The sequence below is a fragment of the Canis lupus genome, chromosome 14, assembly GCF_011100685.1.
Source record: "Canis lupus familiaris isolate Mischka breed German Shepherd chromosome 14, alternate assembly UU_Cfam_GSD_1.0, whole genome shotgun sequence".
Classification (NCBI taxonomy): Eukaryota; Metazoa; Chordata; class Mammalia; order Carnivora; family Canidae; genus Canis; species Canis lupus.
The window spans coordinates 39027499-39044786 of record NC_049235.1 but is presented as its reverse complement, the minus strand read 5'-3'; the positions used below and the strand labels follow the sequence as shown (position 1 = coordinate 39044786).

General features: G+C 43.5%; 1 long non-coding RNA gene and 1 other non-coding gene across 2 annotated transcripts in view; both read right to left on the bottom strand.

Annotated features, from left to right (window-relative positions):
* Nucleotides 1-17288, bottom strand: part of LOC106559715 — a 178003-nt gene that overhangs the window by 33724 nt on the left and 126991 nt on the right. The gene's annotated exons all lie outside the window — the stretch shown is intronic.
* On the bottom strand, nucleotides 62-166 carry LOC119867701. Its single transcript, XR_005369858.1, has one exon. It is a non-coding gene; the product is annotated as a U6 spliceosomal RNA (small nuclear RNA).

Below are 17288 nucleotides of genomic sequence, written 5' to 3'. Positions count from 1 at the left end.
TTACATGCAGGCTTTCTCAGACTTTTTGGGTTTAGGACCCATTTTATTTGTTTATTTATATAAAAATATGGAACACTTTATGAATTTGCATGTCATCCTTGGGCAGGGGCCCATGCTAATCTCTGAATCATTGCACTTTGAGTTTATGTGCTCCTGAAGTGAGCACTGGACCTTTTTAAAATTTTTATTTTATATTTTATTTTAAAGACTTTAATTAATTAATTTATTTGAGAGCATGAACAAGGGGAGGGGCAGAGGGAGAGGGAGAAGCCGACTCCCTGCTGAGCAGGGAGCCAGACTTGGGGTTTGATCCCTAGGACCTCAGGATCATGACCTGAGCCGAAGGTAACTTAACCGATTGAACCTCCCAGGTGACCCTGGACCTTTTTTAAAAAAGTCATAGAGTATCTCAAGACAAATGTTCTGAGAATCACCTCTTGGGAAACAATATCCTAATGTAAACTAATTCATTTCAGATTAAATTCCACTCTAGCAATTTTCAATGTGAAATTTTCAGGATAAAAGAATTCCCAGAAAAGTGAAAGATTAATTGAACCAACTTTTTCAGTGACATGCAAGCCAAACCAAGTGTTCTTATTCATTTATTTACATTATTTGTGTGGGTAGGCCCACACTTAAAAGTCACAGTGACCCCATCTTTAGATTATTTTTCTCTCAGGCAAATACACTGAATTAGCTCTGCATCCCTACAATTAGGCCTTGCCCAAATGGTGCCACCACCTTGGAACCCCGTGTCATTGTGGCTGTCAGGCTCAGCATATCTATGCTATGAGAATAAGAAGAATAAATACAGTTCCTAATTTCCAAGTCAAAGACAGTGTGAATTGATATTACACAGTAAAATGCAATGAGATTAAATCAATAACATCTGCAATAAGGCATAATGAAGGTAAAATTATATCTCTGGCTTCCTGAACAGCTGTGAATCTATTTTTAATGATCCTCATTTTTGGCAGTCAGCTAACAACTTCTAAAATGTCCTAGAAATTGGATTGTTAAGCAGATGAGCACTGCAGTGGCTCGGAATGTCATTAATTTCAGCTGCCTTACCCATCTGCATGGGAGAGATGGAGGCATCATGAATTCACCCCTCATCCGCCCCACTGAGCACCCCACTAACCGGGCCTTGGGTGGCCCCAACAAATGCTCGATACAGCAAGGCAGGAGAGCTGGAGGGAGAGGCTCCCGGGAGGATCATAGGCTGTTGAATGATGGAGAAAAAGGAAAAAGTCCTTGTTTTTCTAATGCCAATTGCAGCACAAAATTGGCTTTCAAGTCTACATCGTGCTATTGGAACCTCGTAACACTGCAGAGAACAAGACATTCTAATGGTTCCCTGTTTTTAGTGGGGCACTTTGGTTCCACGGGATTGCTCTGGCCAGGACTTGGTCAAGGTCACACCACCAGCAAGTGCAGGAGCCAGCGTTCAACCCTGGTCTTCTCATTCCAAAGCCAGGGCCCTTTCCATGGCCTGGTCCTCTCTTATTGAAATAACAGCCGTGGGAAAGACACTATGAAAACTTTGAAATTGAGGAAATGTGAATATTTGGGATTATCCATGTTTTTCTTAGCTGCCTGGCACCTTTGTACTTTGCTGCAGCTTTTACCAGAAGCCATGTCTGGGAAACAGACAGTTGATCCCTTTGGCTAATTGTTTTGAGCTCTCTGGACTGGCAGGGACGGGGCGTGGGGGGTGGCACCCCACCCTTTGCACACCATTGTACTTCTTGCACCCCACGGATGGATTCTCAGATTCCCAAGTCAGGCTTACCAGCTAGGAGGCTCAAGAGGCCCCAGCCTAAACTGTGTTCCAGAAGATTGAAGCCAAGACTCAGATTCCCATTTAGAGTCCCTCTTTGCCTGGGTGAAAGCTGATAGGAAGAGGATGAATTCCTTATTTTCATCCCTGTCCCGAGAAGCCTACCACTTAAAGGGAGAAGATTTTTGTGCAGAAGACAAGGCTGCAAGGCTAAGTTAGGCCATTAGTTTATGGCACTGACCCCACTGCCTGACTTGCTCTCAGCAGTAGGGGCTGATCCTTTGCTACCTGAAGTATCAGACAATCAAGAGGTTTATGGTGCAGGGGTGGAGACTGTCCTGTGGCATGGTTTTGAACTGGAGAGAAGAGCTTGGCTCCGAGAGAGTCATCTATGACAGAGGGTTATTGGGTACAAAAGTATAAATGAGCACCTCTGCTCAACAAGGGGATTATCTTTATTGAGCAAAGACACCCCTTCCAATGGGCGACAGGATGGTCAGGAATGTTCTGAAGGGAGAAGCAAAGTGGAGGGAAGGGGGATTTTGTAATAAAGAAACATCATTCACCGCTAATGATTAAAACAATGCCTGGCGTGCTAGAAAACTGTAACTGCTCCCAAGACAGCGGGGAGATGGGAGGGATTTCGGTTCACAGAAGGCTCTCTGATGCTCAGAGAAGGCAGGGGAGGTCTAGGGGAAATGGAAGAGCTGGCACTCCTAGGCTCATGGGGCTGGGGTGGGCAAACCCAGGGCCTGGGAGGCAGGGCCCTGAATGAGACACAGGGGCTGTCCTGTGCCAGGGCCTGCTTGGCATGCCAGCGGAACAGTGCACTTCCCAACACACAGGGCACCAACACATCTCACTCCCCAGCAGTCCTCTCCATCAGGCCCTCCCACACATAGTAATGGACAAGCTGAATATTTTGTTGTGGTTTAACAGAAGCTCTTAAGCGGGGGGTATCGGACTTGCTTGCTTAGGGAGCACACACATTGACTTTAAAGTGTTTGCTGGGGGCACCGCCTTTCAGTGCATGATGAGCTAGTTATCAGTCATGCAAACCTCACGCCTTCACATTCATTGACGTGGACTCTGTGTCAGGTTGGTGAGTAGGTTTCCTCCTTACGTGTTGACTTCCACTGTTGACTTCCATGGCGTTCCATTGTGTTTGGAAGGATTCTGAGGCCAGATCGAGGTTCGCGGGAAGGGGTGTTGTGTTCAGTCCGTGAAGTCTGCCCTGGATGAGCAAGAAAGGACGGGAGGCTGTGTCTCTTCTCTCTTACTGCATCCTAGGAGGTGTTCTCACTTTTCGTGAAGCTGGTAGAGTGCCAAAAATCAAAGGAACCTCAGACTCACAAGTGAGGGAGATGAAATGGATGGATGAGAGCTTCTTGGCAATCTCAAAACACACTACCATTTCAGGCTTTGGAAGCACCAGGAGTCAAATCAGTGCGAATAACGTTATTTGGGGGAATCGAGTCTCTGAAGAATGGTTAAGTAGAAGCGAGAAGACCACAGTCAGTTGTCCAGTCAAAGTGACTTAAAGCTAAGGGTCAGGAATTGAGATGACTACCCACCAGCTCACTGGATACTCTTTTCCTTCTCATCCTCAACAGTGAGGGAAAAGCAATTCCAAAGGGAGAAGGACAATGGAGATGTGTACACACACACACACACACACACACACACACACACGATAAATATTACATACAGGTCAAACACATCACATGTTTATACGTATACACGCATATAGAAGGTACACATCACGTTCACCTCATCTGTGTGGTGTACCGGGGAGAACGACTCAGAGAACCAAGCTGCAGGAGCCAGGTTCCCTTGCAGGCCTGGGTTGCGTCACTCTTGCCTTCACTAACTAAAGGAACAGGACCAAAGGCAGTGGACCAAGACCCAAGATTAGAGGGCAGGCACCTGTTGGTCAGATACCCAGAAACCCACTTCATGGTAAGTCGTGACTCCCTGGCACCTGGGGCAGGAAGCCACAGAGCTGGGGAAGCTACTTGGCCTCTTGGCTATAATGTAGATCACAACCTTGGCTGTTGGTGGTGCCTGGAAGCTTCACTGTGAGTGTTGATTAGTTCTGAGAGGACCTGCAGGGCTGGACTAAATGAAAAAGCAGAGCTTAACAGTATTTTAAACAAGAAGTATCCTGTTTTCTGAAGTACTTCTGCATGTTAATATCGTTCTCCAAATGATAGCTTCTTAATAAGCTTCATTTCATCAGTAGCATATTGTCACGCTAATAAACAAAGGGATTTGTTTTTAAAAAGAAAAACCACACCGAATGTCTGCATGGCTAATTTACCTTCTGTGTTAACATCACACATTTGGTGTAGAATTGCTGAGGACTGAATTGCTAAATCAAGGCTCCTGGTGGCACAGATTGCATTAAGAGATAGGCTTGCAGGTCTAGGACAAAGTGCTCAGCATTTAGGGTTGGGAGTTAATAGGATCAGGGGGTCACCCACTCCTCTTTCTGGGCTCTGGAGCAGACATCAATAATCACGCTAATCTGTCGCAGAACTTAACCAACACCCCCACAGGAAACAGAACCTCAAGATTGTTCTGCAGACAGCACACTAGCATTCCCTACAACCTGATAGTTGACACGAACACAATGAAACCTATTTGCATTTAGGGGACTTATCTGCCTCCTAAATCGGGTAGTTTATTATGCGCTCTTCAAAGAATGACAAGAAGTCTCCTTAGATGTTACTTTTGCTATTCGCCAGTGGCTGAGATTGGAAACCACCCTCCTTAATTTCATACTTAAACGACAATGGCTTATTAAATATTCTGAATCCTTTGCACTTTTTCCTGGATACCATCCAAAGTGGTGCGATATAGGGATTCTTAACCGGGTCTATGAACCCCCACATGTCCCATGTATATAATTTGAGGGTCTGTGATCTCAGATGTGAAAAAATACATGTATTTCTATTTTCACTACCTTCTAACCGAAATTTAGCGTTTCCTTAATTGTGTCAGCAAGAAACCAGCATTAGTATCTGTGATTTTGTCATTAATGGAAATCACAGATTTCATATGCCATTGCAGTTGTTGCAGACGTTGTGTAACATCACATACGTTCATCCTGACTTGGAAATGACAATAGGTCTCAGACCAGGTGCTGGTTAGTGTTCTTCAATGTGCCGATCTAGCAGTGCATGCGGTACTAGATCACATATTTGGGTTTTTTTGAAGAATATTTTAATAACTTCATTTTGATACAATTTGTTTTCTTTGTTGTTTTCTATATGTCCTTTTAGACACTGAAAACATGACTCTACAAGAGGGTCTGTGAATAGGAAGGACCCTCCCTTCAGATGAGGAGGCCTGGGCTCCAATCTTTGCTAAACATTTTTGTAAAGCCTCCTCCTCTTTGTCTCTTTTTGCCTTTTTTTCTCAATTGAAAAAAAAATTGAGATAAAATTCATATAACATAAAATTCACCATATTAAAGTGTACAACTCAATGGATTTTCAACATATTGACAAGGTTATGCAATCACTACCACCACATAATTCCAGAACATTTTCATCACCCCTAAAAGGAGCCCCATCCTATTAGGAGTCACCCTCCACTTCCCTCCCTCCAGCCGCTGGCAACCACCAATCTGCTTTCTGTATCTATGGGTTTATCTGGTCTGAGTGTGGCCTATAAATGGAGCCATAAAGTATGTGACCTTTTATGTCAGGCTCCTTTTGCTCCGCGTAATATTTTGGGGGATTTGTCTGTGGTGTAGCATGTGCCAGGGCTTCATTCCTTTTTATGACTGCATAATATTCCATCGTATGGATGTACCACACATTGCTTATCCATTTGACTGAATTCTTTATCAGTCTTAGTTTCTACACATTCAAAATGAAGAGATTAGAGCAGACCATGGCTAAGAATTCTTCCAGCTTTCAAACCCCCCATTTTTCTTCCTCCTTGTAGCCTCTCCTGTGTTGTTTTGCATAAAGCCCTGCTTAGATTGGCTCCAGGTCTCTTGTCCTCAAAGATTGGCCTATCAAATTCCTGGGAACACATTTTTAAATTTCATTTCTTTGTATCCACCAAAAAAACATTTTTTTAAAAATTGATCTGGAGATCTAACTTAATTTAAGCCTCGTAGGTAACAATCTATAATGGACTACCACTCGTTCTTCTCCAATTATGTTTACGACACTACAGCAACCACCAAACTGTGATGGGCTAGGCCCATGCATAGAGGACTAAATTTTTTGAAGCATAATCAACAGAAAACTCCTTTTTAAAAATCCATGGCATGTTGTACGCCCTAGGGAACAATTCAAGGTCTTATCCTAAGGTTCTCACTCTGCCACTCTTGATGCTTAATTCTGGAAAAAAAGAAATTTCACCTGTCACTTTAAAATTTCAGCAGATGTCTACAGCTTATTTCCACAAGCCTGTAAAGGATCAGAAAGATAAAGGAGGAAAGGGCTCACAGAGATAAGGGACTGGCAATAAATCCTCAAACTGTGTAAGCATAGAGTACTGTTAACAGAGTTTCTTTGAGGATCTGAGACACCTTCCTAACTCATTGACTTTCACTCTTGTCTTTATTAGATTATAAAACAGCACATACTAACTACAGTCAGAAATAACACAAAGGCTCCTTATGCAGCACAACAAATACATATTTAATGTGAGAAAAGATTGTAAATTACATATTATATTATTCAGGTTTGTGCTATTGCCCTTCCCCCACATGCATAATAAAAAAGGAACGAGCTATGTTTCATCCCACCCCCCCACCTTTCTTGCCATCAGCTGAGCCCTGTTTTGCTTTCAGCCTGTTCCTTTGTTACATAACCACACTCTCAATCCATTCTTTCATTCCCTTCCAAGTGCTTTCCATCACGCCCGCGGTGTCTGAACCTCATTACACCTACCGGTGCGCGGTGCTGAAGCATTTACTGCTCTCAGTCCAGCACATTCTTTGCTTGCAAATGCTTCAGATTCTTTTCGTTGGGAGATAAACCAAGAAATCTGCAAATTCATACCTAATCTGTCATAGCCCTGTCACCCGATGCAATCCTCTCCAAACAAAATCCTTTTGGTGAGAGGAAGACAATACCCCAGTTTCATAAATAATTTTTCCCACCAACCTTAATCTGCTGTCTATGAATATTAATGAGTCTCATCGATTCATGTCTCCATTTTATGTCCAATATTAGACACCTTCCCAGAAAGCTAGCTGTCAAGATTGCAAAGGAGCCTATCTCACTTTCACATTAAATTAGCAAAATAAAAAAGGGCAACTTCTTTGGCTTGTAGATTTCAAGAGGCATCGCCTTGAGCCCCGCACTGGGATTCCTTTTACATTGTTCCCAAATTATAGGTCAGTCCTGGCAGGAAGGGGGAGATAGGTCAGTTGTTTTTAGTCTTTTCCAGGCAGGGGTTAACCTGGTGAAACATTTCAGAGACTCGTTAAATGTGTTTCTTTTACCAATTTCAATTACTTTCCTTGCTTGCTTTTTTTTTTTTTTTTTTTTTAATGCCTACTTTGTTGGGTCTAGGTCTTAATTTTTGTGACATTCTGCTTCCTTTGGCTGTTGTTGCTTTTAAATTTTTCTGCGTACAGACCACAGATTAAGTGGGACTGGTTCCAGGGTTGTGCTGGCCTATAAGAAATTTTCGTGAAAATTAGGAGAGTGTTCTTATGACAGACCAATCAGAAAGCACCATTCCCTCCAAATGGACATATGAGAAAAAAGAGCTCCCTTTGGGTGAATGTCCGTGTGCATCAGGACCCAGGGTCTGGTGGAGAGAGTGTGCCCTGCATGTCAGCACCTACTCCCTTTCCTCGGGGTTCCTTGGCTTGTTTCTCTACTAAATCTTTCACTTACCTCCCTTAGCTGGTTTCTTGGATCCAAAGTGTTTGGGGTACACCAGAGATTTGCCTTTTATGCTTAGATCCTTCTTAACTGCCATTCACCCTTTTCTTCTCCACTCATTTTCACAGCTTTAAAGTTAAACTCCTTGCTTATCCGCCAGGTTTTACTGAAGCACCCTTAATTCATCTTTCCATCTTTGAGCAATTTGAGTAGGAATTCAAATGACATCCTTGAGTTTTTCATTTATTTGGTTGGTTGATTTTTTAAATACATGCTTTCATATGTTCAAAGACTTGCTTGCTGATAGCATTATTTGTTGCTTAAATGACAAACATATGGCCAGCAGCCAGAGGAGCTATGTTATTTGAGGAGTCCAGGAAGCCTGTTCTAGGTCTAACTATACCTCTCCTTGCTTGCCATTCATGCCTAAAATTCTACCTTAAAGCCATATTCATTTGGATTAAGTAAATACAGCCCTGTTACAATATACTACACTTGGGAAGAACTAAGGAGATGGCATCAGTCATTGACACTTTAGCGAGAATTAGTTTATCAAATCCTATTCCATGGGCAGCTCTATGAGAGAAGAAAGATGGTCTGGGGCATATAATGTACTAACCACCTAGTGGGCAGGCCTGATTTGGCTGGGTGAATACACTTTGAGTATATTGGTCACCTTGAAGGATTCTGAAGAGAATGAAAGAGAACAACTTCTGTTTGCTATGTTTTTGTCTGCAGTAATCCCGGGGTAGCTCTGAGAGATCTAACTTGGTATCAGCTATTCAACGGTATTGCTGTTTCCCAATGTGACTTAGAGTGAGATTCTTTTGTTAACTTGTCAGAGCAGCTGAGGATTCAGGTTTCTTCCTTGAGCCTACACCAATCATTCCCTATTTTGACCTTAACCTTTAGTATAGACATTGAACTTCCTTGAAGGCTCAGGGTTGGTGATGTTAGCCTGGCAGAACACAGACATCTAAGGAATTCATTTCTCACATGAATACAGCCATCTGTGGAAATATCTATGGGAGCCAGGTCATAGGCACCAGGAATATTGGAGAAATAAATGTCATTGAGACCTCCGTCATTCTAGTCCTGGGCCTCTCAAAGTGGGCTACACACACATCTGAGGAGCAAAGCCATGAGTTATACACAAATCAAATACAGTGCATCTTCCTGGAGTGTCCTTTTACTAGATAATAACAAATTTAAAATGTTAGTTTTAAATTAAAACAAGCATGATTATATTATGGGGTGGAATACAGCAGTCGAGGGAATTTGAACAGGTGCCAAGGAAAAGGAATACATGATCAAAGAAAACACAGCTTAATTTATCCAGGCTTGTAAAATAATTTTGCATCAGAATCACCTGCTACACTTCAAATGAAACTTCTAAACAATTCTGATGCCCGTCCCCTTTCCAAATGGATTCTAGTGTACTGATATTTCTCCAAAGCTCCTCTGGTGATTTGGACCTATAGCTGGCATTGAAGACCATTAAATTTGAGCCCAGCTAAGGCTCAGAGGGGGTGAAGTGACTGACCCAAGATCACACAACTAATTTATATTTGGTGTTTTTAGCTGTTCTTCTATGATATACTTCTCCGTAAGATCAGCTGCATAATATACAGGGCCCAGTGCTAAACAGAAATGCAGATCCCTTGTTAAAAATTGCTAAGAATTTTAAGACAGCAACAGCAGAGCATTACCAAGTACAAAGTCCTTTCGAGTGTGGTGCCCATGACGTCAGCCCCAGCCCCTCAAAAAGCCTGAAGAGTATACTCAGCCCTGCAGCCACCTTAGAGCAGCCAGACAGATCTACAGGATGGGGAGGAACAGTGCCTTCCTCTACATTTCCTAGTTTATGGGGCCAGCTAACACATGCACGTGCACACACACATACACACACACACACCTGGACAGGTATTTCAGAGATACCCTCTGGCAGAAGCGGTTAACAGAGATTAAATGAGATTTTTCTAATGTGAAAACATGTTTGCTTCTTCATTAAATTGAGAATGAAACTGTCAGCTTTGACTCTAACCTGTGTTGGATGGATTGTAAATTCTAGCTTACCCCTTCTCCCCAAACCACAACCCCCCTCCCTTTCCCTGCACAAATTCTCATACTCCCAAATCTTTGTCTGGAATTGTAGACTCAGATTACGGAAAAGCATTTTATCATATTTTGACCACAACTGAGTGAGGTCCTTCTCTGAAATAAATGAGTATGTTTGTCATGTTGGGGTGGGGGTTGAGAACCAGGGGCTGAACCGATATAAGAGAAGGGAAGCCCAGCAGAGCCTGATAGGATTGCAGAACCTAGGAGTAACCCTCACACTAAGGAGGCTGTCCTCTCCTGGAGAGGAAGGATGCACACTCTGTGCTGGATAAAGACCTCTGTGAAGGGCAGCAGCAGATGTGTATGCGAAGTCCTGGGGGAAATGCAGGGAGAAGAGGACCAAGCAAACTGCTGGAAGAACGGAGAGCGCATTTGTTCTCTTGAGATTCAGCAGCCGGGCAAGGTAGGGAGAGTTAATGAACCAAGGGGCGGATGGGGGACACTAGGGAATTCAAAGTAAGTGAATGAAATTCTCATTATGTTGTCGCCACTGGAATTAATATGCAAGCTTTCGTCTCTCTCAGGGCTTCTTTCTGGCACTGAGGCTATGAAGCATTTGGGGCCCAAGATGGAGCAAAATCCCAGAGAAGAGCAGGTGATTCATGTTCCTGGGAATTTGCATCCAACCCGGTAGATGTGGCAGGCAGAGATTAGAGCCTATGGGACCGGTGAAGCTTTCTGCAAACCCTTGACATCAGTAGCTGTCCTGTCCTGAGTAAGGACACCCATCTAGTCAGATGGGTATGGGGAGGCCCCCTGCTTGCTTACCTAGACAGCCTTGTTGATGCCAGACCCCCATCTGTATCTAATTTACTCAGGCTTATCCCTTAACAGTGTCTGGAGACATATATAAAAATAACAAAGGATTCACTGAGACTTAGAAAAGCCATATGAGGGGCACCTGGTGGCTCAGTCGGTTAAGCATCTGCCTTCGGCTCAAGTCAAGATCCCGGGGTCCTGGGATGGAGCCCCACATTGGGCTCCCTGCTCAGCAGGAGTCTGCTTCTCCCTCTGCCCCTCACCCCTACCCCCATTACTCCACTCATGCTTTCTCTCTCTCTCTCAATCTCTCTCTCTCTCTCTGAAATAAATAAATAAAATCTTAAAAAAAAAAAAAAGAAAGGAAAAGAAAAGCCACATGAGGGAATACACTCTAATCAGTGTGTTAAATGTAAAACTGCAACCCATTCATGTGTGTAGGGCACAAATCAAGCACAAATCCTGCAGGGAGGGTCTCAGCACAGCGGCCACAGTGAGCTTTCAGGTCAGGCAAACATGAGCGCTGCTCCCACCTCTGTGTCATCAAGAACCTAACCTCTCTTAGTCTTGTTTTCTCCATCTAAAAAGAAGTTGAGTTGAACACCTACTTCATAAACATGTGTCAAGAATTAAATAAAGTGGCGTAGCAGTAAAGGTTTCTGCATTGAGCAGAGTCGGTGTTCAGCATAAGTACATCCCTAGTATGCAGTAGGCACATCGTCGGAATCAGTAATAACTATTACTAACCATCAATCCTTTCTTTCCCTCTGGCTTCATGCTGGGAATTAAAGAAAACCTTAGCCAAGAGTGACTTTAAAAGGAGATGCTTTTGGCCAGGTTCTGTTCCACCCTTTGAACACATTCTTGTCCTAATCTTGGGGACTCGGCTGGCCTCCTATGCGCAACAAGCCCTTGTCCACAAAAAGCCTAGCAGAATGGGCTTCCCTCCATAACGGGCCTGATAGATTAACTAAGAAGACAGACTTCTCAGCCTCGCCTCTGTCTCCTGCTGCTCACAGACATCACATGGTGAGTTGACACTGCAGTCCCGATTTGTTTCGGGATCAATTTGGACAATGCCAGAAAATGAGGCCTTCATTTTCCTTTCTTCCCACATGTGTCTGGTGAAGTGATCCCCCCAGAATCGTCTCCCTGAGCTGTCTTCTAGCGGCAGGAGAGAGGGCTCATGTCGATCAGAAAACTTCTCTGGGTCTCTATGTCCTCGAAAAATGCATCTTTGAGCATTCTGTTGCAAAATGAGAAAAGTAAGGACAAGGGAGAAAGTTGTCTTCAATAAAGCTTTCAAATGAAAGGACTGTCCTCTCTGCTGAGGTTATGGTTTACTTATGTTTTTGGTATCAAGATGTGCTTTAGTGTGTGTGAAACAATAGTGAGAGGAGCTGAAAGTGGTTATATTTTATGCCCTGACTTGGCAAAAGAATAAATAGGCAAACCCATGTTTCCCCCTATTACCACCCAATTTTTAAAAAATAATTTTACTGGCTCATGAAATCAGAAAGCTGGAAACCACTGATATGGACCACCCTGGTGGTTTAGGGAAAGAAAATAACTTCCAGATTAGCAGCTACCTGGAACATTTTCCCCCAGACTGTAGACCCCTGGACTTTTGCTGCATAAATTATGTCGTGTCTCCTACATATAGCAAATATGGCAAATGAAGGTAAAAGGGGCTCTTTGAGAGGTGATGGGTCTCCCCAATATACCAACCGTGTGCTAGTAAGGAGGGCTGCCAGGGTAAAGGTGATGTCCCCATTCCTACCATGGATACAACCCTTCCTTCATGCAAATAACTTTGGGAACATTTGCTATTGATGCTGATTCAGCACTTCCAAAGTACTATGCTAATATTTAAAAAATTTCTAAGTAAAACGTCTTCTGTTAGAGCTTCAACTTCAACATGGTTTTGTTGGCTAGCTTGAGAGAGTTTTTTTTTTTTTTTTTGTGAGGGTCCAATATTGTAAAATTACTCCTTTCATTATTTTAACCAGCAGGTCCCAAATTTCACTAGCCATGAGGTCACATTTCTAATAATATATCTCGAAATATGTGATGTCTTGTCCTATCTTCTTGTGCTTGCTAATACTACCTCAGCAAATATTTCTAGACCTCTTTGAGAGAAGCCTGGATAGTTCTCCAAAGCTTTCTTGGGGGTTACCTGATGCTCCAGCCAGCCCCTGGGCAACGCCCCCCACCCCCCGCCCCCCGGCCCCAGGTCCGACTACCCTTCCAGGCCTTTCCTGTCAGGCCTACATCTCCTCCTCCTCCTCCCCTACCAGGTCTTCGTGATTAATTTCTGCTGTCCTCTCTTGGAATGACTACTTGTTCATGTCCTTGCCCTCCGCCAAGGTTCAGCTCAAATCACACTCCTCTAGGAATTCTAAAATCCTTAATGTAGAAGTAGCCTCTTTTTCTCATTCTCCTGCTGCACTTTGTACCCCAACAATCCAAGGTACATGCGATGAATGCTGAAATGATTATTTATATGTCTAGCTTCCTACCACGTCTAGCCACCATGTGAGCTCCAGGGTGCAAGGACTAGATCATATTCATTTTTTTTTAACTTACCAAAGCACTAGCTCAGTATACTGAACATAGTAAGTCTGGTAGACACTGGATAAAGCTGAACTGTCTTAAATTCTCACTAAGGTGTAAATGACCGATTTTCATACTTCCTAGAATGTATAAGAAAAAAACTTTGTTTTCCCCCAATAGGAATGTTGGCTCCAATTAGTCCATGAACAGAAAAGACAATTCTTGAACCTTCCGGGAAATCATGCAGGATGGATAGCCTGAATAGCACTCAGGTAGGTGAAGTGCCAAAGAAGCACATGAATTCCTAACAAGAATCCCCACTGTGTCACCTACCAATCACTCCAAAAAACAACCCTGGTAGATTTTGTACAATCAGCCTTATTTAACCAGCCATCATTTCCTCTTAAAAAAGAAAAAAAAAAAAAAAGAAGAAGAAGAAGAAGAAGAAGAGTTAAGGTCAAGTAGAAAAAAAAATGCCTTTGAATTAAAATCTTAGCTTTTCTTTGAACATCCAGATGATTAAATGAGATCCAGACGAAAGCAGGCAATTTCCAAAAAATAAAATCCAGCCGGGGGTACTGCATTCCCTCATGCTTCTACCAGTAACCCCGTGGTAAAGTAAAGTAATGATTGATTCGGAGAGAATTATGGCTATTATAAACTGTAATCAGTGGTGGATGAGAATAATTACACAGGGAAAGGGGGGAAAAGCTGAAACATGGCTGAGCAGTGTTCTGATGGATGGGGAAGTCATTTCCTGGCCATTAATGACTGATTTTTCAACAGTCAGCACACAAGCTTTAATCCCGGAGGGGAGAAGGAGAAAGAAATGGCCACATTATTAAAGATGCTACCGACTTAACCTTAGCAATTTTAATCTGAATATAGCTGAAGCCTGTCCCCCTGTCTGTCCTTGCTTTTGTTCCTATTATTGCAGACATCCCCTCTGGCTTGGTGAGGTTAGGGCTGGCCTTTATCTGGGAGACACCAGATACAGTTATGATGGTTCAGAAGTCCCCTAAATCATGGTGGTGGGATATAGAGTCAGGGCGTCAGAACCTTCAGAGCCACCGAATTCACCTAGTCAAGCCTGCCCCTGTTATAGGTGGTCCCCAACAGGTGAAGTGACTTGCCCAAGTCACACAGCTGAGGACTTTAAGCCTGAGGGGAGATTGCCCTCACAGGACGGGAAGGGGGAGCGGTCTTGTCACAGAGGCATGATCAGATCTCTGATGGAGCCAGCTTTGCTAAATCCATTTTGATATTGGCACCGGCTAAGTCTCCTGCCCTCTGAGACGGGCTCTGGGGTCCCACCTTCTGCCTGCAGAAATGGTTACTGGGTGAGGTTACAAGAGGTCTGAGAGGCCTGTGGAATGATCTATTCTGGTTTACAGATGAGCAGTGAGTCCTCTAATCTGTGACCCTAATGGAGGGAGAGACCAGGAGAGAGAGAGAGAAGAGAGAGGGAAAGAAGGCAATTTATCTTATTTGCAGCCATAAAACAGGATAACTGATGGAAATAGACTAGAAGTCATAAAACTGTGTAAAGCAGGACAGCCAGAGTCAGTTGGTGACAGACGCTCCCCTTCAGAGCCCTGTGACTTTGAAGAGCCTTTTGAAAAGCTTCCTGAAGTACTGGATTTCTCTCTGCTTCCAGCAGATCCCCCTCAAGTGGAGAAGATGCCTGATGGTGACTGGTGCGGGACAAATTCTAGCAACCCCTGCCCTCTCCCCGACTCAAGAACAAAGCCCACCAGAAGGAAAGGAAGGACCATCTTCTAAGAAAACATGACTGCTTCTGAGGCTAAATTATGTCAAGATATAAGATCAGGAATGTCCAGATGCTGTTTATCCCATCTTAATTAAATTTGGACTTCTTCGGGGGAAAAAATACCTCAGTTCCAGGAAAAGCTGTTTTGACTCTGAGGCTGTTTGGATCCTGTTTTATGAAAACAAACATTTTAATCAAGATATCACCATCCCTAGCATTTCACTGTGAAGGTATTTTTTGAAGCAAACTCTCTTGAGTCAATATATGTCCTTAATAATATTCTATTTAATGTTGTTCAATAATCTTAGTTTTTTTTCCCTGTTCTCATTTTTAGTTTCCTAAAAATATTTCAAATAGGATCAATTCCTTTTCAGGCACACTTTACAGTGATGCCTTGAGAAATCATTTGTCCATCTGGTATTCCTTTGCCTCTTTCAGGTAAGCACACCTCACTTTTTCCTTTAGGGAACCATGCTTCCCCTATCCCACAGAATCCTGATAGATCTACAAGTATCAGAGTTGTGTCCCACTGCACAGCACCCCACCCAACTGACACTCCATGTGCCCCCAAATGCAGAGGGGACATTTGATCCTGATGGGCCAGTCCACGTCCTCTCTTCCCAAACCAGTGATTGGGTTTGAGATGGTCATTTTTCTTGAGATTTTCTGCATAGATGCTGAGAGAGTGCATATATGCCTCTTCCATTTGGAATAATAGCTATAAGGATATGGTTTTTAAGTTTCCATCTGCAGAGAAAGAGCCACAGGAAAAAAGAGAGAGAGAGAGGGAGGGAGGGAGGGAGGGAGGGAGGGAAGGAGAGGAAAACAACTGACCTTATATGTTACCCAAGCCCCTGGATCTAGCAGAACCAGACTTTTTAAATCCCATAACCCTGGACTCCCCAGTTATGGGAACTGGTGGACTCTGCTGTAAACCAGATGAAATTGGGTTACTCTCTCTTATTACCTAAAGTCCTGACAAAGACTAAGACTTTTCATTGGGTCTGCTCTGATTTAAATTTTGGCCAGAAGGTCTAGTACTTATTTTTTTTTAATTTTTTTAAATTTTTATTTATTTATGATAGTCCCAGAGAGAGAGAGAGAGAGAGAGAGAGAGAGAGAGAGAGAGGCAGAGACACAGGCAGAGGGAGAAGCAGCCTCCATGCAGGGAGCCCGATGCGGGACTCGATCCCAGGACTCCAGGATCACGCCCTGGGCCGAAAGCAGGCACTAAACTGCTAAGCCACCCAGGGATCCCTACAACTAACCTTTAAATCACATGTTCTGAATAAACAAAACAAATGATTGAACAGACAGATGGGCTAAAAGTCTTCCTGATATCATCCAGCACCTGCTAGAGGCTTCCATTCTGCTAATGAGTTATTGGATTGAACAATTCTTTTCCTTAACCATACAAAAACACACACATATACACCAACATTATCCTACAAGAAAAAAGCCTAACTGGAAAATTAGCAAAAGCTCTCTAAATAAAATATTTAGAATGATTGTTTAACATGTGATTTAAGGGAAAGTATGATTCCCTAATGGATAATACCAAAGATGGCATCAAATTTTAAGAACTCCAAAGGGATATAGAAACTCCAGACAGAAAATTGACATATCTAGATTTTCCCTTTCCCTCTGGGACCCAACTTCTCTTGTCTTTGAGGATTAGGTCATACATAATGAAACCCTTCATCTCTCTCTCTCTCTCTTTTTATTTTTTTATTTTTATTTTTTTTAAAGATTTTATTTACTCATGAGAGATACAGAGCGCGAGAGAGAGGCAGAGACACAGGCAGAGGTAGAAGCAGGCTCCATGCAGGGAGCCTGACATGGGACTCGATCCTGGGTCTCCAGGATCACGCCCTGGACTGCAGGCGGCGCTAAACCGCCATGCCACAGGGGCTGCCCTCTCACTCTCTTTTTAAAAGATTTATTTATTTATTTATCTATTTGAGAGAGAGAGGGGGCGAGAGTAGGGGAAGGGTGAGAGGGAGAGAGAGAATCTCAAGCAGACTCCCCTCTGAGCACAGAGCCTGATGCAGGGCTTGATCTTATGACCTTGAGATCATGATCTGAGCCGAAATCGAGAGTTGAGTGCTCAACTGACTGAACCACCCATGCACCCTGAAGCCCTTCATCTCTTACAGGCTCTGTGCTACTCTACACAAAGCCATCAATGTGAGAGCAGCACATGCACTGAGGTGCCAATCCTGAAAACTCTCAGGTGTGGAGGATGAGTGCCGGCTGAGGCATTCCAAAAGCTCTTCCCCATGGAGGACCGTCGGGGGCCACACAGCATGAGGCCTACTGTCAGAGGGAGCAGTGGTCGATGAACAGCAGAATAGGCAGGGGAGGGCAGCCAGGCCAGCAGAGCACACAAGGTCTTTTGTAACTGGCCTAGGCTTGCCCTGCCTCAAGAGAAAACATCCTACCCTGC